Source organism: Syngnathoides biaculeatus, chromosome 22, assembly GCF_019802595.1.
Source record: "Syngnathoides biaculeatus isolate LvHL_M chromosome 22, ASM1980259v1, whole genome shotgun sequence".
Classification (NCBI taxonomy): Eukaryota; Metazoa; Chordata; class Actinopteri; order Syngnathiformes; family Syngnathidae; genus Syngnathoides; species Syngnathoides biaculeatus.
In genome coordinates, this window is record NC_084661.1 from 17986973 (window position 1) to 18009962 (window position 22990).

The 22990-nt window shown below is 46.9% G+C and overlaps 1 protein-coding gene across 2 annotated transcripts in view; it reads right to left on the reverse strand.

Moving 5' to 3' along the window:
- Positions 1-22990, reverse strand: part of LOC133495499 (zinc finger MIZ domain-containing protein 1-like) — a 70725-nt gene that overhangs the window by 24885 nt on the left and 22850 nt on the right. The window contains exon 5 of one of the 2 annotated variants that reach the window (XM_061810234.1): positions 16148-16248. The exons of the other annotated variant lie outside the window; for it this stretch is intronic. The gene's annotated coding sequence lies outside the window, so the exon portion shown is untranslated. The remainder of the gene's footprint in view (positions 1-16147; positions 16249-22990) is intronic. 2 annotated transcript variants of the gene reach the window in all.

Sequence of the window (22990 nt, forward strand, 5' to 3'; positions counted from 1 at the left end):
ACCCCCAGCAGGCTCCATCCAGAGCTGGCACGGAGTCTGCCCCCCCCCCCCCCCACACCCCACGACGTATGCGCCCGGCTCCTTAACGGGCCTGGGAATGGATTTCTCTTCTTGAATGTGGTTCCGTGTGCGGTGGCAAAATGTGAGCGAGGGCACGCACACACTTCACTGATCTTCACGCCCCCCCCCCCCAATTGCCCCCCCCACCCCGCGACCCCACCCCGTCGCTCACATAAGCAAACCCTCCCGAAATTCCTGTGGGAGCCCCACGCGCACACAAGAGATTGTTCAGCCATCACGCACATCTGCAGCGTGATTGCAAAAGTGAAGGGAGCGCAGCAGCGGTGGGGGGGGGGGTGTGCCGCCCCCCCCCCACCGCCACGAATACTAGGCAAGGAAAACAAGAGGGGCCAAAGCAATAAGTTCTCTCCAGCCAAGTGTAACGCTTCACATAGCCCCTCCCACCACCAGCGCCAGCACGCCATCATCTTGCATGGGGGGGACGGGGGGGGGGGGGTCCATCCTGCTTCGCCCTCAGCCCCCCCCCCCACCTACTGCAAACAGCTACTCTTTTAATTTGCTTCCAGCCCTCACACTAATAGCAAAATGGGCGAGAGGAGAGGGTCAAATCCCCCTGCTGGGGAGGAGGAGTGGGGGGGGGGGTCACGGGGGCGTGCGTGGGGGGGGGTGTGCGTCAGAAACGCAGGAGTCAGCGCAGAAAAAAAAAAGATTCTTCAACCTGCACCCCCCAAATATACCTCAGCACAATCTGCTCGGACTTCAGATCTCAATAATCAAATCGGCATTTTATTTTTTAATTGGGGGGGTGCAGGGGGGGATATTTCAGTTGGCAGAATGTGGACTACATTTGCCTACAGATTTTTTTTTATACTTAGTGTTTATGTTTTATCTGATTTTATTCATGTGTCAAATGTAAATTGTATGTTCTGTTTTTTGGAATTTTCTAACTGCATTTTTTTTTCTGACGATAATTGCTAATATTTTATTTTCTTTATATTCATTTTTTGATTGTACTGTAATTATTTATTTAATCGGTTTATTCCTTTCCAATTATTTGATTTTATTTGATTCTATTTCATTTGTAATGATATTTTTATTTTGCTGCAAAGGGGGGAGGGCAGCCCCCGGGCGGCACTTGTTTGATGCGCCGCTCCTAACTGGTCAATGACGACACATGCAACTCAGGAGGCCTTTGACCCCCCCGCCCCCTCCCAAGTGGGCCACGTGGGTCTCCGCCAGCCTTCCCAGTTAACACAAATATTTGACGTCTATGGCCGTCAATGGCAGTGAACGTCTGACAAAAGGTGGGGCGGAGTCGAGGTCGAGACGAACCAATTAGAGGTCGTATTTCAACGTTAATGGTGCGTCAATGCATTTACACATTCAATATAATCGCACACAGAGTCATATATTCTTTATCTACCGGACGAAGGTCCATGTACACAAATCCGTCCGTCCGTCTATCTTACTATATCGCCCCCGAGTGGCCACAGCCGGCAGCAGCACGACGCCCAAAGTGGCTAATTTGAGCTAACGACAGCCAGCTAAACTCTCATCGGTCCGCGTCATGCACCGGGTCAGGCCCCGCCCGCCCGTTAAAGACACACACACACACATTCAAAGTCACAAATACTACAGTGTGGAATGTGAGGACGGTGATCCCCGAGTGTACAAAAATTAATACCTGCATCTCCAAATTTTTTTTTTTGCAGGTTTCAAAAGTATCTTCGATCAAAACAAAATGTTTGATTTCAAAAGGAAATCTGTCAACCGCGAGCGCGAAAGCAGCCCAACATTTGCAGAAGAGTACGTTTCATTTTATGTAATTGTACAGCGCGCTATAAATAGCATCAAATAAATACTGTATGCAAGTATGGGGGGGCTTGCTGCAGAAGGCGTGTACAATTTATGCTGTCAAATGAAGCAATACGAAGCCCTTCAGCGCGCACAAATACGCCACTTGTGGGCTTTTTTGCAGCCAGATGGCAGAAATATGCATTTCACTGAATATAGAGATGCACAGGATATGCCGCAAATGACAAAATGGGACGTGGTGGAGCAGTCAGAGGGAGGCAGAGGACAATTTTGTACTCAAGCATGCACTGAAAATGAACATTTCGGCAGCACACCATTCGGATTCAAAATCGTATGGCGGCACATGAGCGTACGTTGCGACCATATCGTGCGATTATTGGGCCCTTTTCAAATTTAGTTTGGCCCCTTTTGAAAACATTCACACACAACAGCGCTCGAAAATCGGCCCATTTTCTCTCGACTGTGAAGTTAAACAAATACAAAGGGACAAAGTAATACAAAAGAGTGACATTTTCTGCCCCAAAGATGATACATATTTTCAAATGAATCCACCACGGGAATAAATCCCAGCTGTTATGTGAAGAGCAAAGTTAACTGAAGACGAGTCACGAGTATTTCAGCCTGTCGTCCGGAAGGCGACGACGACTGCATCGCGACCCGACAAAACGGCGATCGGGCGCCCGTCGTGTTGCTAATCTCATTTGCGGCGTCGACGGCCGAGCGCCGAAAGCCGCACGTGCGCAACCTTTTCCTGGAATTGTAATGAATGAGCTTGTGTAGCGCTCGAGAGGCGGCGGCGACGACCCATCTCGGCGACCTGCGCCGCAAAAACCGAGCCGAGGTCGCCAAATCGCGCAGCCGCGCCGGCCAACTCCGACTGACAACTCGAGAGAGGTTGCGATCGGCGGCCGAAAAAAAAGCTACAAAAAGCGCGGTGATTTGCAATCGTTTCGTCATCAGAAATATCAGAAATTGTGCGTCGAACCACACAAAGATCACAATCATCGCATCGCATTTCCGTTGACGTCGAGGTTCGAAACGAAGCGTACGAGGGGGCAGCCTTACGATCGTCGTCAAATCGCCTTTCGGTGACGTTAGCCAAACGCCGAATTTGTCTGACCGTTATCGATGGCCGGCGTCGAGGTACAAGCGCCGCATCGCCTCTCGACTGAGCCGTCGGGAGAGGCTTTGCCCCCCCCCCCCCCCGCCCCGGCCTCAGACCGGCCAGACTTCAGCCTCCGATGGCCGCAACCATGGCAACCGCCTTCATTCAACTGTTGCAAATAATGAAGACAATGCGTTTTCCATTTAGATGAGTTTTTTTTTTTTTAAAAAAGGAGATATGAGAGTCCATCCCGACTGTTTCATTAAAGGGGCTTAATAGTGCGATTCCTCTTCGCACATTAAATTGCTCCGGGTTGGGTAGGACGATACAACACACGTCGTGAAATAAGTTCTGACGACTCCGCTCGGGAAGTTGTTTTTACATATTGTACGGTTTGTACTTCCAACCGCGTCTTTTCACATTTCAAGTGCGCTGGCTCCCTCTAGTGGCACACAAAAGAATCACTGAATTGATTATTCAAACCGTGCGAAATGTGACGTACAGTACAGCTGAACTTCGGTTTTCGTACAGCTCAATCTCCGCGAGAAAGTCGAGGTTCCGCCTTACGGTCCACTTGGGCTGAACTTCATCTTCGATTTGGGTACTAGTTCAAAATGTTACAGCGGCTAATATTTTGGGATGAACGAGCCTCGTTGTTTTTGTATCTTCGCACAATTTGAATTGGACTGCAAGGAAAGCGCTTTCCTTCCTTCTGGCGACACCCCCACGACTTTTTCTTTGGCTCCCATCCAGCCAGCAGCCGCCGTGACACTAAAAACGCGTGCGTTACCTCAAAAGCGACGACAATTTCCCGGCTAACTTGGCAAAACGATGCCGCGGCCGATTCTCGATTTGCTCTCCAGCTGGCCGCTTTTCAGACTCCCTCGCCGGCGATACGCCGGCTAGCTTCATTATTTTCTCTTTTTAAATCCTTCGAAAAAAAACTCTTAAATGAATCGGGCGGAACCCGTCGGTTAACTTGAGCGGACGTCGTCAAAAAGTCGATTGATGATTCCATGCCTCAAGCGACATTTCGCAATTCCCGCCACCTTCGTTACCTCAAATACTACAAATGATAAATACATACACACATCCAAATTGAGATTAAGACAAACAAAAGTTTTTCAAAAATACAAAAAGATGAAATTCTCCCATCACAGGGGAACAATAACATTAAAAAGAAAAAAGAAACAAAATACAATCTTTTACATTCACAGTTTTTAAAAAGTATACAAATGTTGTGGAAAAATACAAAATAGGTTCTAAAAGATTGAAGAAAAATACTAAGATTTTACTCAGTTCAAAACTATTACAAATAAGCTACTATATACATATTTTAAAATAAAAAAACAAATGCACCGATATATATATATATATATATATATATATATACATATATACAAACAATACACAAACTACAAAAATAAAAAAATCACATTAAGTTGTAATTTTTGGGGAGAGATTTGAGTGATTATAATTAAGGAATTTTAATAATATTTATTTTTTTAGTTTTGTAATATTTTGAAAATGGAAAGAAATACCTCAAAATACAGAAATACTTCAACAACGAAAAAAAAAAAAAAAAAGCCTTGCAAAGCGGCGCCGGAGGTCAACTGAGGTCAGCCGAGAGGAGGCGGCGGGGCGACCCCCCCGAGCTCGGGGTCACGACTTTCCACACCGAGGCCGGAGAAAGCGACACGGCGGCAATACGGTGGCTCGGCCGGCCTCCGTCCTCCCAAATTGACGTCCAACAAATAAACGCTTCCCGGCAAAACTTTTCATTTCCTGCCCTCCACCTGCAAAACGTTAAAAAAAAAGCTCCGAGGCAACAATCGGGCACGCGTTACGCGCACGATTCTCGCCGCTCTCAGACGGCGGCGTTCCGTGTTGACCGAACGGGGAATCGAGTTCAGGAAATTAGCCACTTCCTGTCACTTGCGAGCGAAACATTTTTACTGCTCGACTTTCGTCAACGTCGTACGGTTTCTTCGAGCGCAGCGAAAACCTCACAAAATGTAGTAGTCGTGTGGGAAAAAAAAAAAAAACATTTTGGGACAGACTGTGGTGTTACTCGGTGAATGTCCGGCGTTTCCGCGTCGCCGAGTGTCCCTGAAGGCACCGTAACGTACCGGGTCTGTGGTGATTGGTGGAGAACCAGGAAGTAAACGCAATCGGGCTTGTGATATTGAAAGGTTAGAGCGTCTGCCTCACAGTTGTGAGGACCTGGGTTCGAATCCGGGCTTGCCTCCCAAAAAATACGCATTGCTAGTTAAGGGAAAACTCGTTTGTTCCGACCTGCCCCTGCCGTCGGCCGATTCGGGGTGTACCCCGACTCTCACCCCAAAGATAGCTGGGATGGGGAGAAGCGCTACAGAAAATGGGCAGCTGGATGGATCTAAAATTACACAATTAAATTCAGGAAAAATAAATAAATCATAGTATTGTCATATTACACAGAGAGAGAGAGATTTTTTGTGTGAAAAAAAAAAAAGTAACATAAAAGACGGAGGTGGAAAATAGCAACATATTCAACGCAAATACAAAAATATATAAAATAAATATTGAAAATATGAATATACACAAATATTAAAGAACACAATATATTCCAGCTAAAAAGCTACAAAAAATTAAAGCAAGATATATTCCAGGAAACGAACATCAAAATACTAAAACATTTGGAAAGATACTAAAGTATCATTTTGACGTACAAAAATATTTGAAACATATTTGGAATATATAGCCAAAAATAGCTAAATATGAGGGGGAGGGGGGACAAAACTATTGGTTTGTCGGCGTGGTTGGGGTTGGGGGGGGGGGGGTGACACCACACTGAGGTCAAACGGCAGACCCGAAGTCCTCGCCGTCCTCGCCAAGAGCTTCATTGGCTCGAGAGGAAGCGAGCGGCCATCCAAAAATTGTGTTTGTCAGCGGGCGAGAAGTAAAGCCGGCCGGCGCATTCTCGGGCTAGCAAATAAGGATTGGAGGGGAGTGTGGGGGGGGGGGGATATTGTGTAAAGGAAGTGCGTAAAGGGGAAGGAGTTCATGCAGACTGACATCTGGGATATTTCTTCACGTTGTACTGCCCCCTCCCCCAAGGAAAGATGCCCCCCCCCCCCCCCCCCCCCCCACGAGAGTACCAAAGGCTCAGTTGTTCACCCCGTTTTTTATGGTAAGACCCCCGGGTAGGGTGGGGGGCAAAGTTCATTCCAACAAAACTTGACTTAATTGCATTTTGTGGTTTGCCCGGGCCCGCTGCAAAGCCTGAGCGAAATTCATTTTACTTTTCAGCTTTTTTTAACAAACCAAACCAAAACAAATGCAAATTGTGGTTCACTGCAAAAGATGCAGTGAATATCACGTAGAAATATCATTTTCCATCTTCCAAACTGCACTTAAAAGCATTTCATTTTCATCTCATCAGGCTTGTTTGGCTGTTTTTACCCAAATGTCTCATTAGCAGAGCTAACATGCTAAGCGGCTTCTTGTCAGTGATGGGGGGCGTGGGGGGGGGAAGAAGCTCATCGCAAATGGCATTTGGCTGCTGGGGTTTGCGTGTTTAATGGGGTTTGCGCACGCCGGTCCATGTGTTCCGGCTTAGCGGCTAATTAATTAAAACCTGCTCGGAAGACGTACACCCCCCCCCCCCAACCCGAAGGCATGACGCTAAACAAATCTGTTTGTGTATCGGTTGATAGAGCGCAAAAGTAAAAATGGTTGTCAGTGACATTTTGGGTGACTTTTGATGAGCTAATAAACGGCTCATGCGGCTGCGCCCTCCGCCGGCGTACATCCGTCCGTGATGCCCCCCCCCCCCCCCCCCAAAAAAAAAGCAGCTGGGATGAATCTAATAAGGGCTCCCTCCCGCAGCCACATGCTTAAATGGGATGCAAATGAGGCGCGCCGTCTGTTTGGCGACCCCCCCGTCCAAGAACTAAAGGAGAGGGACGGGAGGGAGGCAAATGATTGAATTGATGCTCGTCTATTTGCTCAAAAACGCGCTAATGATGATTGCGATTAAGATTCGTCGGCGACACGAGCGACAAGCAACGCCGGCGCGCAGGAAAAGATCAACTTTCGTTTCGTGCCCAAAAAATACATAAAAATGAAAGCAGCACAAAATTGCTTATTTTTTGTACCGGATTTGCTCATTTCTAACATCGTATTGCTAATTGTTAGCGATATTTATGCTTTATTCCATGAGCCTTTTGAGCATATTTTCAAAGGAATGAAAGATGAGAATTTTTGGTCGAATCTGATAACCATTATATACTCAACTTGACAAGTCTCTCTTTTTTACTATTATTACTTAATTACTATTTTTCTTGTAGAAATTGAAGTGAAGATTTGCTCCAATTACAGTTAATGTTATAATTATTAATGAATAAGATTCATGGACGTGAAAAGACAAATATCCAAATGCAAGACTTTATATCACGACCGTTTACATTTTCCCTCGGACAAGATCCCTAGAAAATCGCAAGGTCCCATCGCGGGTGAGCCGTTCTCCGAACAGAACCGCGTGCGACTCGCGCGGCTCCACCCACCACGTGATCGTTTCGGTCCAGCCGACAAAAGACCGCTGAATGCAAATTGGCCCATCTGCGACGGGACGCGACTACGACTCGGCGAACCCGAACGCAGTCGGGCCCGGACTGGACTTGCTCGATTTTTTTCCCCACAATAACCTTTGCTTGAACTCGAAGGTTTGGGACTCGGAAGCGGCTCCCGGACGGAGTTTTTTTTTTTTTTTTTTGTCGGGTTGGTGAGGTCACGCCGGTTCTTAGCGCAGGCCGGGCTATTTACAGAACCCGCCCCCGCCCCCGCCCCACCGCCGACTACAACCCCCTCGAGCGGATCGGCCGCCACAAAGCTCCGTGTACCGCGCAGTCATGCGGACAGATGGGGAGGCTATTCACGATTCACGGCATCCAGTTATGTCCTCCATAACTGTGACATACTTAACCCCCCCCCCCCCCCCCCTCCAAAGCAACCTTCTGACTTCTCAGTAAATGAGATACGATTGGCTGAGGCGAAACGTGATTCATGGACGCGAACCGACAGCCGACGTGATTTCACGCACGCGGGAACGCGAGGGCGCCCGATCGCCCGGATGACGATCGATCGGCAGGAAATCGCACACAAAATTCCAGGAAGCTCCCAAATTGGAAACGTCCCCGCCGGAATTCGCGCAGAGTAGTTTGTGCAAAATGCGGCTGTGAACTGAATTCACAGCGTTTTGCGCGATAGTCGAAGCGCCGCAGAACATCGCGACATCAAAACTGAACCCGTCCAAGGAAAGAGGAAACTCTCCTTCCTTCACCGGAAGAAACAAAAATTTGTCTTTCTTTAATCATAAACATAAAAAAAAAAAATCTGGGTTTTTTTTTCCTGGAGAAAGATGTCAAGCAGAACAGTGACTGATGCTAATATTTTTTGCTTTTGCGACACTTCATACCATAAAACAACAAGAATAACACCAAGTAATTTTTATAGCTTCAGAAAATAGACCATGTGGCAAATAATCATAATCATCTTCATTTTGGGAACGCAACGTCCCGGTAGGGGGGGGCCACAGTCTCCGACGGAAAGAGGACAAGGAGCTGCTGTCGGCCACAACTCACACACGGAAGCTCACGCGTGGACGAGCCGGCCTGGCTCCTGACGTCACTCAACGGGCCGCGGCCCTTGAAGGACGCCATTGGTTTTTTTGTTTTTTAATAATAATAATAATAATAATAATAATAATCAATAATTTTCATTTATGCCAAACACCTACGGATGGATTTGAGATATTTCATTGGCCGAAGAAATCCAAGTAAATGAAATCAATTCAAGTCCTGAATAAAGGTACCACTGCAATTGTTTTTTTTTTATCCGTTAAATGGGGGGGGGGGGGGGGGGCATCAACTGGTGTTCTTCCGCTATTGGGAACCAGGCCCAGTACCCGACTTCCTTTGCCCTCGCTCATCTGGGGTCAACTCTGACAGGCGCATCCTGCCGCCCCCCCCCCGTGTCCACAACGCCACTGCGCCGAGCTAAAGCGCCGCCGCTGTCGGCGGGGGTGAAGCATTGTTGCCTGACAAAAGACCGGAAAGCTGCATATCTGGCAGAACAAACGCAGATTACAATATTTGCGGAAATCAAGTCTTTGGGTTGACCTACATAATTGGAATCTCACCCCCCCCCCCCCCCCCAACGAACTTCGACATTCCGAAGGCAAAAACGGCTTTTGGTGGCACAACGCGCGGAAGTGGAGCCGATTCATAAAACGCTCAATGGGCCCGGCAGCGACCCGACTTCATCGCGCTCGCCGAAGGCAGCTGCGGACATTCTTCAGAATATGAAATGTATAAAAGTGGATCAAAATAGCGACGGTCCAAAGTTTTGCAAATTTAGCACGCTGCACGTTCTCAAACCGTTTTACTGCTCGAGCGCTCGCAGCAGCAGGTGAGCGGAACCCGTGCAAATGTGGCAGCAACTCAGACAGTTCCAGAAGGGTTTCGGACACGCCCCCACGAAAATGGACAAAGATGGCCGACAGGAGCACCTTTTGCTAGAATCTGAGCACATGCGGTGGAAACACAAACAATTGATCAAACCCACCCATAAAAAAAAAAAAAAAAAAAACATTCAGTTTCAAGATTCTCACAATTCACAATGCTAAAATTAACACAATTTGATTTGTGCGGGCATGAATCGACCCGAGACGGTCTCATAGTTCCAGATTTTTTGAAAAAATACATACATTTTTGATGCAATTTGAGGAACTTGAAGAAAAGCCCGCCAATGTGAGGGTGAAAGAACGTCATCAAGGGTCTTTTCTTGCCGTTTACACGCATCAGATCTGCAGTAATATTAGTGGTTCTTTGCAGAGGATAAAGAATAGATGCCTGTGGGTAGTGTTGGATTCTGTGCCTACAGGTGTTGGTGCAAATATTTGTTGCTTCAAGGGTTAAAAGACCGCAACGCAGATGCTATTTGTTAGCCCGCGGGCAGCATTTTCACGGCTTGTTAGCGCCAAGCTTAACGGACTGCAAAGCTTTGCCGTCCTTTTATTAAATACACGTGGAATTCTATCATTACTTTGAAGTTTAGTTGTACAATAAACCTCAAGTGGGACTTGGGAATCGGTGACGGGTCGAGTCGAGGTCACCGCTGCCGGAGGTCGTCGCTCAAAGTTTGGAGCGCGACCGCGGGGGCTCGTATCTTGAGAAATTCACAAGCGGAATCATTCCCGCCACTCTGAAAAATTGAAATTCATAAAAAGCCAAATGTCTTTTACACGGAATATAAACTACACAAGCTGCATTGTGCTTTTTTTTTTTTTTTGCCCCCCCCCCCCCCATCTACAGTATATTATCATATGATTTTGAGCGTCCGAAGGAGGGAAAAGAACAACGGGGTCCGTTTGTTTATGAACTGTCAGGAAATACCAGGACAGGCACCGTGACTCTCTTTCGCGAGCCTGTCCAAACCATGTGACTGGAAACGCACACACACAGGCCAGATTGTTTGCACGTTTGCTGCGAGGCCGTCCGATAAGAACATTTTGGATTGGGAGAAATGTCAACGCGGAGCCGACGGCTTGCGAGCAGCCTCCGAGGGTGGGAGGGGGTCGGACGAGGGTGGGGTGGGGGGGGTCGCAGTACGTAACCAGACTTCAGCGTGTCGCGTAGATCGAGTCCGAATCCTGAGGATGGACCGATTACGGTGCAGATAGTCCAAACCATTTTTCTTTTCTTAAATCAATCCGACAGCTGATATGATCTTAATTTAATTTGGCTTCACTTCAAGGAAATTTTGATGTCATTATTTACATATTTTAGCTTACAGTATTTGGAAAGCGATGACGCTTGGCAAGCGCCTGCACTTTTTTTGCTTTTTTTTTTTCATGAAAGATTCAAATTTACGTTCAGTGGAAATTTTGGGAAACTTTATTCAGTGAGCTTCTGATTTGTTGAAGTTTTTCATATATTTTTCAAAAACATCTTTTCCAGGAGAAATGTTGCAAATGTGAAACGCTTCTCAATAAGCGTGTGCTAAAAGACATTTCAACAAAGGGACATAAGTGTCAAATTTTTTGAAGCCAATACTCTTTGCCTCCAAATATCAGTTATTGGCCTCCTTAATTTTGAAAAAAAAAAAAAAAAAAAAAAAAAAAAAATCGATATCAGCCATGAATAGAAGGTATCCGTTTACATATCCCCAACAACCTTGGGCAGGTAAGTGACTGGAATGGAGCGCCACGTGGCTTTCACCATCTGCCGTCTCGCCGTCGGAAGGTGAAAATGCCACGTTTGGATTTCCATTTTCCGTTCCGCTCGCTCGTCTTCCGTTGACTTTTTGCGTTCTGATGTTGTGTTAGCCGGAGGATGAATTTCGGGGGCGCGTCCCAAAAAAGGCTAACGGCTCGTTTTGGCGGCTAATTGTTGGTACCTAAAATCTTTTACCGCCACCCGCGGGTCCCAAGCGGAACAACAAGGCTCACACGCTGCAGTTTTTCAAAAAGGGGAGTCGAACGGCGGACGTTCTCCTCCCGGGTCGCCGGAATTCAGTTTTTATGCTTTCACATGCAAGTTCACATTCATGCAAACCGACGCCGGGACCGTAAAAACAGAGCCTCTTTATTCATTTCAATAGGACCTTTGTGCCGTGACCACGAGGGGGAAAAACAACGTTGGACCAAAAAAAATGCAAGTTGAACACGCAACCTCCAACTTCCTCATACAATCAATTTCATCACTCGCTTAAACCGTCGCTGATACTTTTAATGACGACGAGCGTGCGCGTTTTCTTACTCCTTCACATTCCCACGGGGGCTTTTAGACGTCACAACAACGAGGCACTCGGAAGGGGCCAAAGTCCGAACCTTTTCCCTTTTCTCGGTGTGGGGGGCGTGCAGTCGACCGCCGACGAGGCGTTCGCAGGCGGCCTGACTGTGCTGACGGAAGATACGTTTGCAGCTTCTAGACCATATTTGCAAGCGGTTAGCAACGTACAAAACAACAACACAAAACGAGGATGACGAAACCTTCTCCTGTGAGAAAAAGTTATTGAAAATAACGTCTGTACGAATATAAGATTTCTCCCCCCAAAACAACCTTTTGGCCTCAACTTTTTCTGTCAAGAAACTGGATTGATTCCGAATGGCGCAACTCTTGATGCAAATAAAGCGAACACACAAAAATCAACTCGACACCAAAACGCAACAAGTCAACCAATCGTGGTCTGCGCCAACTTTATCCTGTTGTTGCGAAAAAGATCCAAAATGTTTTTTTTTTTTTTTTGAAAAAGCAATGAATCAGGCTAACAATGGCTATCCGGCGCGCCAATTGGCGACGTCTCCGCCGCCGCTCCCTGACCTCGACCTCGCGGCTCCTACGCGAGCGGGAGAGTCCTCGCGAGATGCTCGGGCCCCAGTTGAGGGCGGCCGGCAAAAAAAAAAAAAAAAAAAAAAAAAAAAAGCTTTGATGGATGCCATGTTCTTCCAGCGCTTCCTCTCCGCAGTGACTAATGGGCTAATCATTTATCGCTAACCCTGCGCGATGTCATCTCGCGCCGCCGCCCAGGAAGGCCGTCGGCGTCCAGATATGACGGCGAAGCCCAAAGTATCTGGCGAGCGGATGACGTTGGAGTCAATGTTGCCTTTGTGAGCGGGACTCCAAAGAACTGGAAACTTCTTGTCCAGTCACTTTTGGGAATCGACACAAACACAAAGGAACCGGTCGACCACAAAACGCCGCACAACTAGCCGAGATCCAATTCGCTACGGTCAACCTGAGAAAACGAGCGTTGACGCCATCACATATTTTCAAAATGGATGATTCGACCGATTATGCCTTCCATTAAATGGGACAGTGCATTACGAGACAACAATGCAAAATATGGGCGGTATTATTTGTGTCCACTCGAGGTCGCCAAACTCACGTTCTGCGCTGTAATCTTTACGATTTGGAATTCAAAATATAATTGCGAGTCGACAGCTCGGGTTCGCCGTCGGCGTCCGTTACGGCGAGTGGAGGAACGCGCTTTGTTCATTTTGTTGCAGTTTGTTCAGTTAGGTGTGCTAGCTAGCAGTTAGCGCTGGGAGGTGAACGAAAATGAGCTAACGAGCGGGATTACGGCGGACGTACTGTAAGGCGCCCCCGCATGCTCGCAATTTTTGAAGCGTGAAATGATCCCAAAGGTGGGACGTCGTCCAACCTTTTACGTATTCTTTCCTCCTGCCGCCGTATTGCTACGACAATCCAGGAGCACTATTTATTTATTTTGCTTCGACTAATCCAATTATCGGAGCAAAAGTGGTCCTACTTGCAAAAAATATGAAATGGACGTTTTGTTTTCAGTAGACACTTGAGCCTACGACCTACTGACCGTATTTTGACGCTAGCCGTTATGGCTGTACTTTGAGAGCCAAGCATTTTATGAGGTAACAGGCTAAGGTTCAGGGAACCGTTCTAGAACATTCTGACAGTTTGTCTCCAGTCCTTAGCGCTGACTGGCACGAACTTGTTGTAACGAAGGACTTTCACTTTGCTCGCTCGCCTTCTGCCGTCAACGTCCTCGGAGTGGGGGGGAGGAAAAAAAGTCGACTCATTCCACGAAAAAGAGTCGTAAGCTCAAGTACGGTGACGGCAACCCCCATCCCCGCCTTCTCCTCCGCTGCGCTTGTTTGTGCAGCAAAGGTGGACATGTGTGCGGAGGAGGGGAGGGTGGGGGGGGGGGGAGACGGGGCTCCAAGGCCGGACCCTCTATCCTTCCTGTTCGGGTACCAGAGGCCTCTCGCACTTATCACTTCCAGATCTCACCAGAGCAGAAAGACAGAGAGACCACAGAGACAGGAAGGGGATTTTGAACTCTCCTCCCTCCCCCACTCCACGTTTTCCTTTAACAGAACGTCTGTGTCTGTCCCTCACATTTCACAGGGGAAAGCAATTTATTCATCAGGCCCGCGGACCGCCCAACGGCCCGGAAGGCTTCGGACGTCACCGGTGAAACCGAGTGGCGCAAAAATCGGGAATTCAACCGTTCGCAACATAAAGACAGAAAGTTACGTTTTGCTCGTAGGCTCTGCTGTGAAAGTTCACTAGAGCTTGAAATTTGGGGAGGAACAGCTGAAGTAGAAACGGGTCGAAAATTCTGGTACTTTTTTCAGTTGAAATTGGCCATTTTAGAAACAGTCGGGGTCATTTCATGTTAAGCTGTCACATTTTGGGATGACTCCAAAAAGTTTTGGCGGAAACAGCCAATAGCAAATCTCCTTGGCCACCTGCCGGAACATTTCGCCGACCGAACCGACACTTTTGTCACCGGCGTATTTGGCGCTCGCTCGCTCGCTCGCTCGCTCAGATTTTGTCTCGAAACCAAAGCGAACTTGAAAAACCCGAAACTTTGAGCTCTTGTAAATCAAAGTACTGCTACCACGCAAAACGTTTGTTTCAGTCAAGGTTGTGCTCAAATATTGACTTTTTGGAGAGTTTCCAAATGACAGCTTATCATACACAGTATGAATTTACTTGCATTTTTTAAATGCATTTTTTCCCTCCACTTCAAACGTCATTCCCTTTTTTCTATCTTACATTTCGATCCTTTGTTTTTAATGCACTGCTGCTTTAGAACCAAGCTAGCCTACGATTGCTTATGCATATGGATATTTAACTGTATTATACAAGCAATAGTAGTAGTTCCAGACGTCGCAAAAAGAAGAAAATACCGCGCTTTAAATTTCATGCCGGATTCTCCGGGGAACACAAATGCGCACAAGTTGAAACCGGACCGGACAAAAACAGGGAAATAGTCATTAATCACAGTCGGGCACATGTTTCATTTTCCGGAGACAGAATTTCACAGACTGCAGCCGTCCGTCGACAAAATGGGAGGGGGGGTAGTTTGGACGCACCAGTGCGTCTGTGCGACATTTTCCACAATAATCGCTTTGGTTTATCCCACTCAGGCAGATGTTTGTCAGTAGAAGTGTATTATTTCTCAGCATCCATCAAGATTAACTCTCATCTACGCTGCGGATGCCCCAATTCTTAATCCGTTGCCGCCATTGTATAATACAGTCGACAAACCTACGCAGACATATTGAGCACTCAATTTGTAACTAGCGCAAGTTAATTGGAGACAAAACATTCAAAAGAATTCATCCCAACACACTATTCATCCCCAAAATACACGTTTGTTCAATATTATTTTCATTAGCAGTTGATGAGATTCAAGCGTTTCTTGAGGGTAGCAGCAGAACTTGCATGGCTGAAGAGCAAGCATGTTAGCAATCAAAGGCCGTGCTTGCTAGCCAATAAAATCACAAATCTGCACAGTTTATCAAGAAAAAAAGTGATTTGTCTCTTAAACATTTGGATTTCAGTTATTTTTAAGGCAATTTTGAGTGAAAACATTGACAAAAATGTTGATCCCTAGTGTAAGATAGTCAGTGGACTAGCACGTTAGCAAAACAAGACCGCGATTGTGCCAGTGAGTAAATCATGAAGCACTCAGAAATCATCCTCAAAATACGCTGGATTTCATGTCACACGTTTACAGGCCTTGATCATGAACAACCATCCGAAGTGTCCTGTAACGACGTTAGCTCAAACGTCGGCTCAACATTAGCGTTCAATGCTTGTGTCCAATGATACAGTCTAAAGTTAGCATCAACAGTTTCGCTCACGTAAGCTTTCAAAGTTAGCGCCAACGTTGGCCTAGCTTCCACCGTGAACGTCAACATTAGCTTCACGCTTAGCTCGGCAATCGGTTAGCCAATCAGAGCTGCTCCTCCACACAGCAACAAGCATTTTGACCAGAAACAGTAACAGACTCAAAACACGTCGGAAACTCGTGTCGACGGAACCTTTTAACCGATCTCGGGAGCAACGGCGATGGAAACGCACGTGACAAAACGCACAAGCGTACATACGCAAATTGTATGCTAATCAGCCGCGCGCTCGCGGCGCTCTTGTAAAAAAGGCAGTTCAAATCCCGGCTGGAGGACAAACCAAAACATTTCTAAGCTTTTTTAGATTTACTTGCAGTACAGTAAACAATCAATTCAGACTTTACGGTTGTATAACGGCCCGAAAAAAAAAAAAAGATTCAAGATAGCGATCGACAGGCTGTAACGGAGGAAATCGAGGTTCCGTGGCTAACGCGGACGCCGCCGCTAGATGCAATAAATACATAAATACAACAACAACAACAACTCACCTTTGTTGGCGTTAATCCTCACTTCAGAAGACCCCCCCCCCCCACCCACCCATCCACGCAGCAGGAGGACAAAAAACCCCAGCGCCGCAAGTCTTCCAGGTCTATGGACAGAAAAAAAAAAAAAAACACGCAAAAATTAAGATTTAGGTCGAGGCCAAAACACAAAGTTCCATATTTTGGGTCATTTTTCCCCACATTTCTACTTCCCGCTTCTTTGTGATCACAAACGAGCATCTCCTGCACGCCGTCAATTCTACGACTAAAATCGCACTTCAGTTGCGTCCTGTTGGGAAAACCTGTCGACTGCGCTTTTCAAAAAAATATGTATCCACGTATATATATATATATGTATCTGCTGCATTTCTACAATTCCCCGCTTGAGTTGCAGCCTGGTAGGAATATCACATCATCATCAGACGTCAAAGCTTGTAAAAATCCATCCGAGCCCATCGCCTGGACTCAAGGTTGACAGGACTAAAAGTCTAAAAGCTCCGAATATTAAAATTAGTAAATAAAAAAAAAAAAAAAAAACAGAAACACGCAGCAGCAATCCCGTGTGTCCTGCACTTTTTCTGCGGTGGCAAATGTCTTTTGAAAAAGAAAGTAGAGAGCGGTCTTTGCGGGGTGTCTCAATGGGTTCCGGCAGCACTGGAGGGGGCCCCCCCCCCCACCCAACCCCCACCCCCACAGAGACCTCAGCGCTATTCATCAACAACTTTTATTACTGGGCGGGGGGAAATCAATGCTCTCCTTGCGGCAAACACTTTATTATAACGCAAGATGGAAAAAGCTCAACCGCTGCAATAACTTGACAGAAGCCAATGATTGGCAGCAGCAGCAATTGAACGGCTGCAAAAAATGTGAACAATAAAACAAATAAATACATGAAAATACGCACCCATTGACGCGGAATACTTTTGGTGTGGCCATTGAGAAAAATACACTGCGATCAAAGATGACGGAAAACACGCCACCCGACTGTACTACTTCCTGTTTGGGAAAAGGTGTTAAAGAAGGTCACCTCTTGAAAAAAATGGATATATATTATTATACTTCTCCAAAACGATGTGTAACCTTCACTGTTAGTTTACGCACTCGTCTGGTTTTCCTTCGTTTGATTGAAGTTTTTGATGTATTTTTGCCGATTTGGATTTTTAAAAGCTTTTGTCATTCCATTTCTGTTCGGGGCAGAGGCAGCGTACGCCCTCGACCGGTCGACAGCCAGAAACAAACAACCGTTCCATTCGCACCAACGGGCAATTTGGTGCACAGGCAGGGCCGGGATTCGTACCCACAACCTGACAAATAAAAAGTTGCGCTGACCGCTGGGCGTTTAACTCACAACCGTCATCAAACTTCTGGAAACAAAATGCGCAGGAGGCGCTTCTGGGGGGGTGGTTGGGGGTTCGGTGGTCACCGAGAGGCCTCTTTTTATTTTATTGTATTTTTTTTTTTGTGGGGGGGGGGGGGGGGGGACAGAAAAGTACAGTTTGTAAAAATGAACTAATTGTGCTAGATCAATTAAAAAAGGGGTTTAAGACTGTAACTTCAATTTAAATAAATTCTGAATGAATGTTGGAAAACAAAATATTACCATGAAATGCAAATGTATTGTACTCCAAAGTTAGATACAAGTAAACAATACTTAAATCACGCACCGTATATTTAGCACAATGGATTTTGTCCCCCTTTCACATTTCTATTATGAAGCGCGCCAAATAATTTTTAGTTTGTCAAAGTAGACAAGGAAGCTGCCCCCGTTGGCGCTTTACAAATGTTTCCTTTCACTTTCGCCGCCGCTCTCCTGTCGCAACTCAGCCGTGACGCTTTCCTCCACTTCACTTCTCTTTTCCGCAGCGCTCGTCAAAAAAAACAAAAAAAAAAAACGGCGAGCATTACAGCCAACGAGCACCGACGGCAACGCGTGCCGAAGGAACGCGTGAAATCGGCGTTTAGCGTCCCGGAGTCGACGGTGGCTAAATCAACTGCGATGCTGGAGGACTTATGTGAGCATCTTTTTTCACCGTAACATTGTATAAAAAAAAAAAAAAAAAAAAAAAAAGAAATATGAGGGAAAGAAGAATGGGGTGGGGTGGGGTGCGTGGGGTGGGGTGCGTGGGGTGGGGGGGGGGGGTGATGCATGTCCACTGAGGAATCCGGGCCGGCAAAAGGCAGCACATGACTATTGGGAGGAAAATGATTAAAGGCTGAGATGAACACAATCTGCTGGTGCCAGAGGAAAAGGGGGAAGGAATTTCCAGGGCCAATAAAAGAAGCATCACATGGGTGAGGGTCAGGGGGGAGGATGGGGGTGGGGGCCATCTACCTTTCGGCGCTACTCAACCCTGACCGCGCTGGCCGAGCCACATTTCTTGCAGCCGCTCTTTAAAATAGCCTTCAGCGCGCTTGCTAGCGGTGCTGGGGCTATCGATTTTTCCGGCCGCAAGCTCGACAGAATCGAGAAAACGGGGTTCCCGCTGACGGGGTTCGTGGCGGCCCGCAGCAGCGACGTCCAACGATCGATAACGCTACGGCGCGTTTGCGCGATGTTCCCGGCGGCAGCGACGAACCCGTTTCGGGCCTCCGGAGACAAAAACGGGACGGACGGGACGCGGCGTCGGCGGACGGGGATCGGCGAAAACGTTAAAAGAATGCGGATGTGTCTGCCGTAGGCAAACAAGGTCAAGGCGGCAAAATCTGGAAAGCAAAGAGGAAGCGGTCCACAGCGGGACAGGAAGGAGATGAAATGCTCGGCATCTCGCGGCCCTTTCAAGGTTTCTCCCATTCTGCCGGGTCAGATGGCACGATAGCACTCGCCGCGCCCGACTACGGCTGCCTTGACGGAACAGGAAAACCTCGCCAGGCCCTGATCAGAACGCGGCGGGCCTGGAGGAAACGCAGCAGCGTCGGAGGTAGACCGCGGTCCGAAAAAGTAGTGCGCCGTCTTCCCCCTCACGGATACCTCGATTGAGCGTGAGGAAACTCTGAACAGGGAATCGTATACAAAATGACAAAACGAGCTGCGGCCAGCAGGAAAAGTCTGTAAACGTAGCACAAAGGTGGCGGAAGAACACAAAAGGCGCCGGGAACTAACTAGAAAACAGCAGAAGCATCATCGCATCGGGGCACTCGCGACAATCAATTAGCAATTTCTCCTGATCTCGGCAGCGGCGCACTGGAAGGCGTCTTAATGAGTCCCATTTCCATTAAGCGCACCGTGACGAGAATCCTCCGTCTGCGCGGCTAATGACGGCCGCGGCGGATTACTCGCTTCTCTTCGTTTAGCCGCCTTGTAAATAACAAACAGTCGGCCTTTACAACGCATTAAACAGAAACGCTCCAGGCGGAGAATGGAAAAAAAAAAAAAATCTGCGGAACTCGCAAACGACCGCTAACATGCTGGCTAATCAGAGGCGGTTAATTGGTTTTAAGTGTCAGGTACTGCGTGGGAACAACAAGGAAAAATTGGCACGAGTGCTCGCACTATCGGTTATCTTTTTCTGTGATTAAATAATAACCCCCCCCCCACTCCCAAAAAATATGTAATCAATTCTTATTTATGAGGGATTGGCTCGTAATCTTAAACTGCACATGTTGGTAGTGTGGTATAAATTTTCTGCACAGAACTTGAGACAACAAAATGCGAAATGCTAAACGGTTGGCAACTGCAATTCTAATTAACATGCAAGCGATTACTATTTCATGTTCAAAAAAATGCTAGCTATTATTTAGCTCACTCATATTATATGCACATTACATATCTAACGCTGTCTTAAAAATCCTTTACAGACGCTAGTCTGAGGTGTTTTGGCAAAAAGGTTTTCTCACTGCACGTGTCCTGGCACTGCAAAACAACTTTCTGGCCGGAACTTTTGTTTTTCTTTGTTTCCGGGGGAGCGACGAGGAGGAACGCTCGCGTTGACCCCCTTTCGAAGTCGGCTTAGCAGAGTTGTTTGTCAGTTTGTTTGTTTTTTTTTTTTTTTTTTTTTTCCCCGGAAACTGCAGCCTCGGGATTTTGTCGACATTTTATGAAATGAACAGCGCAGGTAATATAAGTGCAAACAGTCTGCATGATTTTATTGCAGATAGAATATTATAATAGAGTGGCTATTGGCGAGGGAAGGGGGCCGGACCGCGACCGCGACCTGTCACGCTTCAGCACCGAAAGAAGCGCATCAGCCGTGACGGGACGTTGGCGTGATTGGTTGCGATTCATTTCCACTCCGTCGTCCAATCACCGTTTTATTTGTTGCCTCACTCGAGGCGCTAACAACTTTTTTTTTTTTTTTTAAACAAAGAGTTTGAGGAGAAAACGGACCCGACATTTCTTTTCTTCTTCAATGAAACAACTGAGTGTTCAAACCAAATATTTCCAAATTGATCTTCTTGAAAATAATTGTGGAAATGTCATGCTTTGAATTGTATTTTCTTGCGTATTTATCATCTGGCTCACAGTCCTGAGGACCGGGGGTTCAAAAGCCGACCCCCGATTGAGTTCAGATGAGACGGGATGGGCTACGGATGGACGGAGAGAATTATTATGCTTGAATGTGAATTTCCAAAACTCCCCATGCAAATTTGATGGAAACTTTCACCCAAAAAAAAAAAAAAAAAAAATTGAATGGAAATTCCCCCCCCCCCCCATTACAAACTCCGTGGCATCAAGATGACACTTGGGATGGTGGGGGTTGGAGAAATCCGTGACGAAATATTTGTGCTTCTTCCATCCAACACGAAAACGCTGAAAGGTTCTTTTGATTCTTCACGTCCAGGCGATCAGGAAGCGTTCAGCCGCTCTCCGTTGAGAAGCCGTCCCGGGACAATTTTTACTTGGGACGGCAAAAACAGGTATCAAGTACCGGTGTGTTGTTTTTCCGGTGACCCTAAATGAAGAAAACTACATTTCTAGAAACGCTAAACATGAAACTTGCAGTTCAGGATCAGCAAAGACTCGCATAAACGTCAACCGGAAGTTCTCAGACAGAATACAAATCAACGGCAAAAAAGACGTCACAAAGGCGCTATGTACCATTTTCGGCCCAACCCGGTTGTATTTCTACGGCATACTTTTGCCATGATTGCGTCCCGCCCGTCAGCGCGTGTGAATGTGTGAAGCTGAACCCCCCCCCCCAAAAAAAAATGCTAACCAACAGCAGCAGCACAGCCGAGCGTGTCATCTGCGCACCGCAGGGGGAGAGCTTTCCGAGCGGCAGCAAATTCCTGGTTTTGTCTGGGAAAAGTGCTTCTTTACAAACCACAGGTGCGTACAAGAACCGCCGCCGACCCGCTACCTTTTTCACAATTACTCGCAAGGTCAACTTTTCCCTCCCAAGTGTCTTTTGAAGGAGGTAAAACACAGAAGCCAGCAGGGGGGAACAAAAACACTTCCTCCCGACCCCAACAGGAAACGTTTGAGTTTGCCGCCACTAAAACGCAATTCTTGCCCGGCTTTGGGACACCGAAAAAAAAAGACGAATTGAGAAGTTTAGCTAGCGTGCGGCAGAACCAAGTCCATACCAATCAATGGAGAAACATGGACACGAGATGATTTTGCCACCTCAGCACCAAAACTTGAACAAATTAGCAAGGTCGGAGGCACTCGTCGCCGAAACATCGCGGTGGTCGTTTCTAGCAAGGCAAAGACTTAGCGCCGAGGCAGATGCAACGCGTCCGGTCCGAGAGGCAGGAGAACCTCGCGGGGGTCCCATTGTGTCCGTGTGGGGAAATCACGGCCTTTGACTGGATGCAACAGAATCATATCATACAAGACTGAAGATTCTTTTTTTTAATCCAGGGAAAAAGACCAGTCGAAACTGACGTCACAAGCGGTCAACAGCACGTCTCACGTTTCCTGGATTGGATTTCTCGAAACCAAAAGTGACAAAGTGCGGGACTCGTGAACGTGGCAACCATTAACAGCTCCAGTTCACTGTCAGACGTTTTCAAAGCGGACCTTTGAGGGCATTCGGATTCATCCGTCAAGACCCACAAAATACTCGGTCCTAGAATTATGGAAGCAGCACAACGACCAAAAAAGTTAACTCATTTTTTTTGCCATTTTTCTTCTACTTCTTTAGTAATCAGGAGAAGAACCACCATCAAGCACAACAGTGACTTTGACGCAAACATTTTGTTGCTTTTGAAACCGTAAAAGGAAGAGCAAGAAAAGGCTTTTCAAAGTAATCATTTCTTTACAAATACCCGGATAATTAAAACCACGCCGACTCAGCGCATGCTTAGGGTGGCACATCAGCAGCTTTTTTTACGCCGTTTGCCATTCAATCCGTGAACCGCGTCACGGTTTTCTCCAGACTTTCTGCTATCAACAGCGACACATACTCCCATTGATCGGGCCGTACGGATCCACCAACTTCCAGTGTGAACTGCACGAACTGGTCCAACTTCCAACGTGTTTGGATTTCTCTCTTTCAATTAATGTGAGAAGAAGAGATGAACCACCTAGTCTTTATTTTTACAACTCAAAATCTGGTCAGATCTCAAATCTCAAATCCTACCGCCTACAGGGATCTGCTGGTCAGTACAGCACTTTCCAAACTTGATATTCGCAGAGAAGCAAGGCGAGACTCCACACCTACACCCCAAAAACCACATTTGACGAATATATTCGTCGGTGGCAGCGAACGATTGGATTGAATCCACTGTCTGTTTTTTTTTTTTTTTTTTTTTTTTAAATGAACACTTGTGCCTACTACCTACTGTATTTAAATTTAAATGCGGATCTTGTTCCTATTCTTTGAGGCGGTACTTGTTGTAAAACCTTTGAAAAGCAAGAGGGTTTTTCCTGCGCGGGGCCGGCCGAAGGGGTCTCGGGCTCGTGAATGC